The 11348-nt window shown below is 30.5% G+C and overlaps 1 pseudogene; it reads right to left on the minus strand.

Annotated features, from left to right (window-relative positions):
• Positions 1 to 873: 873 nt before the first annotated feature.
• On the minus strand, positions 874 to 10887 carry LOC128159194 (A disintegrin and metalloproteinase with thrombospondin motifs 9-like; annotated as a pseudogene).
• Positions 10888 to 11348: the final 461 nt, after the last annotated feature.

The raw sequence follows: 11348 nt of genomic DNA on the forward strand, positions 1-11348 counted from the left end.
ACAGAGACTAACTATCCGGTATTTATATTGATAAAATATGACAATCAATAATTTAAGAATTTTAATTCTTTTTAAGAGATTCAATCAAAGAAAGGCGCAATGGTTTTTTGGTTGTTGTTTTTTTTTTATCTAAAACTGACTACCATTTTATATATTAGAATATTCAATATTAAAAAATGGCATAACTATCACTTAAACATCTTTAAGAATGTTTAATAACAACAATTTCTAAAACAAAAACACATTACTACATTACGAAGACTAGCCACCCGACAAGAATATATTTATTAACAAAATAAGGAAGGCATTAATTATGGTATTCTTTTACTTTATACATGTAAGTGGCTTAATAAGAGAAAATTGCAATTGTTGACCTACGATTAACTATCATTGATATTTCTAGAATAATTGAATGAATTTCATTAACTTTTACAAACATATTTTTAAAATTTCCTTTCTTTTATAACAATAATTCTTTAAAATTCTTTAAAAAGACAAACCATGCGTTGTTCACACGATTACAAATGTTGTAAAATACCTAGAGTTTCAAAGATATTTAACATTTGCACCAACATGCTGCATTCAGGTGACATACAGTACATCTGAATACATTGTTGTCAATAAAATGTTCGATAAAACTTTAATGCAACTCTCTGCTACGATAAGTGATGTTATTTTAAACAAATTGTCATTGTTACTTTAAAATCCATCAAATGTCGAAGACGCTGGTTTAATATCTTCCGCATCCACTGTAAAAAAAAAAGGTGAAAATATTTAGACAAATGCTCTTAAATGGCTTTTTTAAATTAAAATGTTATAGGCCTTATTTTTATTATATGTATTACTATACCTATGTCCTTGAAGAACTAAATTTCACTTGTTGCAAATAACAGCTTGACCGTCAGCAGCTGAAACTAGAATGTTGTTTACCCTTTAAATTGTGAAGTGTTCTAATCTTTTTAAAAGACAAATAAAGCTCTCTCGAACCCACTTAATTCCATAGAATGCTGAAATTTTATATGTCCTGAGATCGGTCCACAAAGGCCGCACCATCCAGCACAGGTGAATGAAATCTGGTCCCCATTCACGGAACGGTGGAATTTTTCTATAGCCGCCCCAAACCCTTCTACACCAAATTCAGTCTGAAAGTTATAATAAGTACCAACTTAACATTGATAAGAAATGTTTATTCCTTACCTTATTCACTGTTTTGTGGTGTTGTATAAATATCATGGTTTGGGATTCATGGGCTTAACGTTAGGCTTATGAAGATTACATTACACAGAGATGGTTTTGATTTAACCAAACTGAAATTTAGTCTTAATTCCGAGCATTCTTCTGACACACCTTATCTTTAAAACCTAAATCTGATTTGGTCAAAAACCACGCTAGACTTAAAAACCCACTGATGACGGTGATTTGAATTGACTTCCCACCAAACATCATGAATAGTACTACATATACATGGAACGCGAAAGTTTTTTTTTTACAAATGGCTGGAATACAAAAGCACAAACGACCCGAACTTGCAGTGTGTACTGTGAATGATGTAAACCATTGACGTCACGCTTCATTGTGGAATTTGAGAAGTCAAAAAGATATGTTTAGCTCCAAATGCCTGTGTTTACCTGACACTGGGATTCTACGAGGCATGCGTGAGTAGTAAAACACCAACAATTTCATGATTAAGTAGTACGACCATTTCTATTCAGAAAAGCCCCAATTTCACAGATGTAACAGCTGACTCGGAAGGTTAGTGATTGTTTTAATTAGATTTTATTACGTACGTACCATCAGTTAGGACCCTCTGCATGAGTGACAATAATTACTACATTGCATACTAATTTCTTCTCTTTACTTCTCGATTATGGATCAGACATTCTTCTTGCATGTAACATTAGTAAGAAGCACGGAAAAAGATGTTGGCATCTGACGTCCTAGGGTACTCTACAAGCGAATCTTTGCTCTATGATGTTTTAATTTATGGTTTTAAAATTTAAAAAGTCCTTTTGCGTTTTTAGCATGATGTGCAGTTATTCCATATAGATAAATACATTAGCCCATATAAGATAAAAATCCCGATAAAACGCAAGGAATAATATAATTGCGAAAGGCATCCTTCGCGGATTTTAAAATCTCCCCATTATTTTGTGAGGGTTGAACACTATAAGACATAAGGAGAAAAGTTCAGTGTTCGCTTTTTTATATTCTCGCGATTTGAAACAAACCAGCGGGATCGCGGAATGAAGTACTCGCGAAATTTAAGGAATTTACAGTAAATGCGATATGTTGAGGTTTTACTGATTAATCTACAAATGCCTTTAACATAGGGGTAATGGCGGCATCATATGTTAAAATAAAAATAATAACCACAATAGTGATCATGTATGTAAGAGACAACTCAATGAAGCGGAAAATAGCAACATTTTAGCTCATTCTATTTTAAAAAAGAATATAGAACCAAATTAGTTCAATATATGTTTATTCGTTATTTCTACATTGCCATCAACTGGGTTTTTTATATTTGTTATCGGAGTAAAGTTGTTTTCTGAGAATGTATTATGTTTTATTAAAAGACACTGCATTTATTAAAATACTGTCTTATTGAAAGTAAAGGAAATCACTTTTATAGTATTTTTCTCGTACTAATCATTTTCTTTTTTTATAGTAAAAATCATCAATTTTTGGAAAAATACCATCCAACCTCAATGTCTACTAGCCCTTTTTAAATGGACATTAAAAAATCTCGCATAAAAAAGTCACTAAAAATGCATTATTTTAACTCGTTGAGAAAATGAAGTAACATCCACACAATATAAATAACATCTACATAAGAACCAATGCAAATGATGTTACCGAAGGCCCAGAGAAATATCGATTGAGATTGCAATAGTCAAATTCACCAATGTTAACACTCACAGCACATTTTAAATAATCCATTACTACAACGAATTGTTGTACAAATATATACAAACATAAGAAAAAACATGCATTTTTACACGGGAAAAAAATGTTAGCTTAATATACCTTAACACATGGAAAACATACAGCCATAGCTAACGAAAAAATCATTCGTCAATATCTGGTTTACAACTTGTTTGTGCACTGGGCTTCTTTCTAATCTATGAATTGATGCAGCTAAGAAAACATTACAAAAAGTATTCAAAATAGCTCATACTGTAGGATCAACGATCAGTCCAGTTCCTCTAGTATCAATGGTGGCTGTCCCAAAGTGAGAGCAATGGTCTCTAAAGCTTTCCCCATTACAGTCATGAGCATATCCATACTGGACTGGTTTTGATCCGGTCAGCGATGTGAACGTACTATCAGTTCCATTTACTACCATGGTCTGTAAACAGACATTTCGCATTTTTAAAGTATTTTAAAAAATAATGAACATACAATTTACAACTATAATTCCATCAGTGTTTATACATAAAAAAAACCATGCGGTACCTCTATCTGTAATTTCACTTTTAAAAACTCTGTCGTATTCAACGGAAGACGAATGTCCAATTGACACTATTTCTTCTGTATTATCTGATTTGATCCGTCATGGTAAACAAAGATGTTGGGGTATTTTAAGGTTATAAAATGTGCAGGTTCAGTCGCTAGGCTGTGACAGTATATTTTCGTTCTTCTCCGATTTGTTACAGTTGGATAGACCCAGTATTCTCCGTCTGTTTTAATACCCGAACAATTTGAGAGGGCGAGACATGACTCTGGAACTGCAATGACAATATTTATAAATTTGAAGTTAATTTCGTTATTTGAGAAATCGATGAAAAATCATTGCTGAACATCTTTTATATTTGAAACTGTAATATAACCAATGACAAATCTTTACAATGTGTTTTGATAATTTGACTTATCATTAATTCATGAACGGGCTCTGTCTTTTTATTATTATTATTAAATTTTGGTTAATATTTATCTTCAGGTCTCCTAGGATTTATTTTTAGAACAATGGGTGAAAATTAATTTGGACTGATATTTTCATAATTATTAGACTTCAAAATATAATTCATTTTTGCTAAACTCCGATATACAACTATATTTTAAAAATAAATTATTCACTGCAACGTAAATATATAACTATGTTAAGCAGACCATTCTCCCTAATTAGAATATATTGTACGTATATTATAAGCGGCGATTTCGATCTAAAATATTAATATGTGTTCGCCGTTTTGAGGGCTTTTTTGTCTTACCCCATCGAGTTCCTCTGTCCTCCAACACCCAGTAATAGTCGACGTCACCGCTATCGTCACTGTCGTAGATCACGTTGAAGAGGTCACATGATCCGTTAGCCATGGTGTACAATAATGACACACAGTCCGGTTGCTGGGTACACTTCGAGGCACAGTAAATATGCCGGGAGAAATGTCCTGACCATACTGCCATGGAAAGTTCTATAAGGTCATCTGGTATTGAAGTGCGTCTCAGAAAAATATCCTCTAGAAGAAATTCATATCATTGTGCAAGCTATGTTCCTTTTGTCTTTAAGGACACAACGCCCACATTAAAGCGTCCTAAAAATAACATTTTTCCATATTTTTTTTTATTTTTTTTGCAACAGTTAAACAAACAAACGACTTTCTGCGTCAATCTTTGCAACTGGTGTTATAGAATATATATGTAAATTATTAGAGACCTTATCAATATTTTAGAATGGATGAATAAAAATAAGCTTACTATCAATCTTCAGAAAACACAATGTATGGTTCTTGGAACGGAACAAAGAGTAAGAAATTGTAGCAATTTATGTATACAAGTTGAAAGTGTTGTCATTGAAAATGTGTCGTGTGCAAAACTTTAAGGAGTTTACATTGATTAATGTGACAGTCTCCCTTGGTCATGAATAGGTTGATATATTGTCAGAAAAAACTTGCAAGTAAAATTGGTGTGTTGAGTAGATTACGTTCATTCATGTCATCTGAATTATTGCAGAAAAATGTTAATACAATTGTTTTTTGACATTTGTATTACTGCTCTACTCTCTGGGGAAACATGAAAAACAAAACCTCGACAAGTTATATGCACTTCCAAAGCGAGCCGCTAGGGTGATTTTAAACAGATAATTGTATTCATCTATTCCAGAAATGATAAAGCAACTGAATTGGATGCCTCTTGCCGATGACTTTGAGTACAGAACAATCATCCCTGTTTTAAAGTTTAACATGATTTAACTCCAAATTAATTAGGCATTATAAGATATGTAAATGAAATAGACAAAAGATCAACCAGATTAAGCCGAAGTAAAGCTTTATACATTCCCAGAGCAAAGACAGAATATTTTTAAAGATCTTTTACAGTTTTTGTTGCGCTTTTATGGAATGATTTATCTCTATTTTGACATGTGATCCAACTTTAGAATCTTATTAATATGCTTATCTCAGTATCTCAGAAAATACTTTCATTTGGCGTGTCAGTGATAGCCGGTATTTTATTTTCATCGAAGGTTTATATAATGTATGACTCTATTTTAGGCAATTACATGTAGATTAATCACATCTAATGTATCTTTAAAGTTATCTTGGAAATACATGGTTTGTATGTTTTATCAGTTTCTGTATATAGTTGCTGTCTGCAAATACATGCACGTTTTCAAGACCACAATGTGAACTAGTTTTTGAAAGCTTATTGTGTTATCCTGTATTATTAAAGGACATTATTATTTTTTAATCTTTTCAAAACTACTAACATATTTATTATTAGACGCCTATAAACACAAAATGTTATCATAAAAAATTATTATATTCTTAGAGTCAGATTTCCTCATAAAAGCTTGAGAGATAGTTACATGAACATGGGAATGAAAAAATGACAATAACAAACTGTCAACCGTCTTAAAAATCCATAAAACGAAATACAAATTCAAAGCAGAGCAACAAAGATAGAGGTAGGATCAAGTGCCATGGAGGAGTGAGCATCCTCTGCTGACCGGTCACACCCGCTGTGTGCTCTTTGTCGAAAACGGGGGGGGGGGGGGCGGCAGAAAAGTCCGTAGACAATTAGGTGATTAATTATTGTCTAACAATAAGTGTGAAAAACGTCAGTCAGCATGCTACCCAGTGTAAGATTGTATTTGCTTACAAGGTCGTTGTATAGATTATAGAACTTACAAAAAGATGAATTCAAAGGAGACTGTTGATAGTCCTGTTTTATCAACCTGTTTGTCTGTAGCTTGCCTCGCCTTAAAAACTATTCATACGCATGCCCTTGTGTATCGAATTAACTGAGTCAAAAACACCATATGCTGGTGATGAATGTATATTGCTACATAAGTAAGGAAAGTTGACTACAGAAAAATCGAAGTCACCACGTTCATCATAAAGTTTTGTTGTTAGGTTACCAACAATGTCCATTTCCAGTAAAATATCCAAATATTTTAACTTTATTTTATATTATAACCCTTTCTACTAATCTAGTAGTTTTTAATTTCATCTTAAACGAGTATATTCTGTCCCGAAATATCATAGTTCTGTGATCACTGGGCTATATAAGTGTTGTTATAACGCTGCTATCTTAGCGTGTGTTTCCGTTTTGCATACATTTGATATTAAAGTACAGAACAACGGGCGTGAACCGTGTTTTATATCATTTTTTTCAAGTCTGCTTTTTATCTGAGATTTATCTGTATTTTTAAGACGCATTTCAAAGAAGAGTTTAACAAATTATACTGTACAAGTATTCAAGTGGTGCACTTTATTTAGATTAATGATTTTAAGAAACGTTAATTCTTTAAGTGTTTTTATTGATTCATTCCTGTAATACAATTTTGTTGTTATATTCAGCTAATGAAACACACCAAACACCTACTTCTTGCACATATGAATTGCTATTCACCATTTGAAAATGAAAAATGTGTACTAGCCTATCTTAGCTGACGTTATACACATCTGTGTTATCTTAGATGCTTAAATACTTACTTGCATTTATTCCTTACTGAAACCATATCTAAATTGAATCGTTTTAACCTAATATTTCTAATAAACTATGATTTAAAGCATTCTTAATTTACTATGTTAATCATGAAAGTAATAAAAAAAAATAATTATCATTACAGGACTTTTTTCAGGGTAATCGATTAAATTACGATTACTTGTAATAAGTAAAATGAGTGATTACTGATTACTCACGATTATACAGCAACCTGTAATCGGTTACAGCTGATTATGATTACTCCATCCAAGTGCCAGAGGATGGTTTCCGAAAGTTTAGAGTTCAATGTAAAGACACACGCATGACTGGTTTGATGTAAAAGTACATTTCTTCAATGTTTAATTATCTTTTCTTTGATCAGGCGTATGCTTAACTGAGAATTTTTGTAATGTTGTCCCTTATTATTAGCACTTTTTCATGCAATATGTGTCATTACATTTCTCCTATGCGAATTGTAAGTTACCATCTTACCATGTAAACAATAGATATTTGATTTAAAACTCCTATTCAAGTGATATTCTCTGTTTTGAACTTTCCTCCTTTTGAAGCAAAATCCGAATAAAAAAAGAATTGACCATGGATTCTTATCCTTTTTCTTTATAAATGTACTATCATATTGACATGTGAACCACTACCTATAAATAAAATACAATAACAATTCTAGCAATTATTGTTCCTAAAACATTCCATGCAACATTAAAACTTTTGGTTTCCTTATTTGAAAATGTTGAAGAAAAAAAATACATAGTTGTCTATAACAACATTAAACAACATACGTGCTGTGTTTTTCTGATATCTTTTCTCGGGAACCCATCATAACCATATTAGAAAACAAAACAATTTTGCACCAACGAAATTTAAAAACTTTATGCAAATGTCTACCGCCAATAGTGTTTTATTATAAACGATATGTTAATACAAAGAGTCTATTTAAAACCAAACTTATAGCCTTTTTTTAATTTTCTCATGTTGCTTCATACATATATTTCATCTTTTTGTAAATAAGAAACAAATGGATCAATTATTTTGATTTTTCTCACGTAATCTAATCCTACTGACAATTTGAACTCACCATTTTACAAAGGCTAATATGAACTGAAAGCTACATCAAAATTGTTTTTTCTTCATAAGTTTTATTAGTGTAGGAAAGAAATCATCTTACCTTGGTTATTTAATATTGACATGAAGTGGTTGATGACAACATTTATTCATCAATTATGATGTTTCTTTATTATATCAATGCATGCTAAAAAAATCTTTGTGTTTATGAATGTTTTATTATGTAATAATAATAATACATTTAATAATGATAATAATAATATATGATTATTTAATTCTAGGCACCTGATCCTACCTCTATTTATTTCGAGGTCCGTATTGCTCTGCTTAAATTTGTATTTCGTTTTATGGATTTTTGAGATGGTTGACGGTTTGTTATTATCATTTTTTTGTCATTACTATGGTGCATTTTTGCACCTATTTGAGGTGCTGTTTCCAACAAAATCATGTTTTTGTAAAATAGCCATCATAATCAATTCTCTTTATTTGCTATTCTTTATCCTTATTTTATCTGCCTTAAAAACCAATATTTGTTCTGAATATGATGACGCAAAAGAATAAAAACTGAGCTTCTGATATTTTGTTTAAAATATAGAATATAGAATAGAGAGCAATTTTTTATAATATGAATAAATACACGATTTTAATTATTATAATAACTAAAAATGCAACAATAGGAAAATGAATTCTGTTTTAGACTTTTAACAAATTATCTATTGTTATAATTTTTTTTATATGTACGTTGTATTTCTTTTACGTATAAACTGTCTTTGCATTTTATTGTGCAAATACATTATTTAATGAGAATCTTTATTACCTAAATAAAAAAAATAAATTATTTTACTAAATGTGTTACATAATTATAATGTGCAGTTTTATGCATTTTTGCCCCCAAAATCAAAGTTTTAGAAAGAGCTTTATAAATAAGGTGAAAGATAGTTAAAATCATATTGGAAATAAAGGTGTAAAATGTTTTCATCACAGTGACGTCATAATGTAGAAATGACGTCATAAAGATTGCATTATTTTGATAAATTGATGTTTTGTAGCAAAATATGAGTGTTTTCCAATGGTTTTTTGACTGGGAAATATCGAGCGCAGACTTGCTCAAGTACCATTTTTTAGTATAATGTGCGTAACTACCTGAAGAAAAACATATGTTAAAATCGCACTTAAGCAGAACTGCGCTCTATGCTCCCGAATGCAAAATATAGAGCAAAAATGAGAATATTTTCATTTGTTTGCAAATTTGCGGGAAATAGGTCATTTAGATGACGTCATAGATAAACAGCAAATGGGCAATGATGACTTAAATCAAGATCAAAGTGATAGGCATTCTCTATACAATGATTTGTGAAGATTTGATTTTTATACGATACTATTTAAAAAATGGTTGAAATCGGGGGCAGATATTTGTCCATACCGAACATAGTCCTTTAAGGAAGGAGTATTTTCTGGTTTTCGACTTGTCAAACGTAACTTTGATTAATTGCTCATTAAATCAAGATGAAAGGAAATTAAAATAGTATATTTTTCTTTCTTTTTTATTATTATACAACTTGGCATAGAAAAAGTAATCAATGTTTAGAATCTAACGAGAACTATATTTTTGGCGTAATATTGGCGTAGGAAAATATCACATGTTTCGCAATTCAGAATTGCTGCAGATAAATGAGTCTGTTTCAGCATTTTAAAAACAATAACGTTAATGTTGGATTTTTTTACTCATGTGAACTAATGATATGATACTTGGGTTTCAGAACATGGTTTTAGAATATGATTTGCCTATCAAATTACATTTTAAAAGCTTTTAAAGCGCCCATTCTATACATTGATTTTTGTGAAAAAATCACTAAAATGAGTTTTTCTCTCTTATTAAATGGTCAATATATTAGCTTTTCTGTCAATGTATATCTTTATATAAAGTCTTTATTGCGCATAAAAATCAGAAATATTTTTGAAGCATAAAAAATAATCAAAATGTCTTCTAATTTTTTAGGAAATTAGAGGAAATGCGAGCTAAGCAATATCAATTTTAGTATAAATATTTATTCCAATTTAGTAGAATACGCTGAATGACATTATGATCATTTCATTGGAGAATAAAATCTTCAAATCTTAAACAAATGTCTACAGAACTACAAAGAGCTACACTTATTTTTATCATCCTCTACGTTGAGGAAAAAGGTAATGACCTTGACCTGACCTTTGTGCGAAAACAAAAAGGTCAAATTTGATTAAACTGATAGAATCATTTGGTAATATGATCCGTTTGACTGTGTCAAAATTTCATGAATTTCTTATTATACGAAGTATATTTGATAACGAGAAGACTCCTTCCTTAACATATTTTAATATGTTTACAGATTTTTTAAGATTAGCATGATACATAATAATCACTACATCAGGTTTAACACGGACTACAATAGAACTTTGCGGTATACATTGTACGTATGTGCAAAAAGCTGGCGATACTTTTTGAGGATGTCCTAATGGTTTAGTTATATTTTCTCACATGTTTAGGATTATTTTGATAGATTAGTTCTATTAAGTAATATTCATCTTACAGGTTCAAAAATATGTACAAAAATATGTACATCTATTTGATGATAATATGAAAAAGATATTGCGCGCCTTACTAGTAATACTACTTCAAGTTAGATATTGTATTAAAAACAAGAAGCAAAATAACTTGCATCAACATTGTTATACTTATGTAAATAGTCACAGCTTTTTGATTTTAGCATTATTATCAGTTTAACTATTTTTCATTTTGAAATTAATATAACTGCTAAACGTTTAACTAAAAGTCTTACTTGTTTTACCACAAGAACTAGTTATAAGAAGAAGACACAGAATTGCAACAATCTTCTTTGGTATCATTTTTCTTTTGTCGGAAAAGAAATCAGTACATCTAGTAGAAAGCTGCGAATTTAAGATTTTCTATTATTTTCACAAACACTGATGATCGATTTAATATGTCTTTGTTTTTCTTTTAGGCACGAAACATCAAAAGATATACACTTTGGTTAATTAGATAATACATTTATCATTTTTAAGGTTAATGTCTTTAACAATTTGCAAAAACATAGTATTACAAGAATTTGTTTATCAATTATGATTTTTTAATAGGACCTTAATTTGCAGTAAAAGTTCTGTCTCCCTTTGGTTCTAAACTTGTTTGGATTTGTCGTGAGATAATGGTCTGATGAACATAGACGTTTCTCATTAATGATGCAGCATTATTCTCAATTACGTTCATAACAGTTTCTATTTTTAATACATTTATAAAACAAAATCACGCTTACAGTCAGTTCAAGCATATCTTTAACAACATACACCAT

The sequence above is a fragment of the Crassostrea angulata genome, chromosome 8, assembly GCF_025612915.1.
Source record: "Crassostrea angulata isolate pt1a10 chromosome 8, ASM2561291v2, whole genome shotgun sequence".
NCBI lineage: Eukaryota > Metazoa > Mollusca > Bivalvia > Ostreida > Ostreidae > Magallana > Magallana angulata.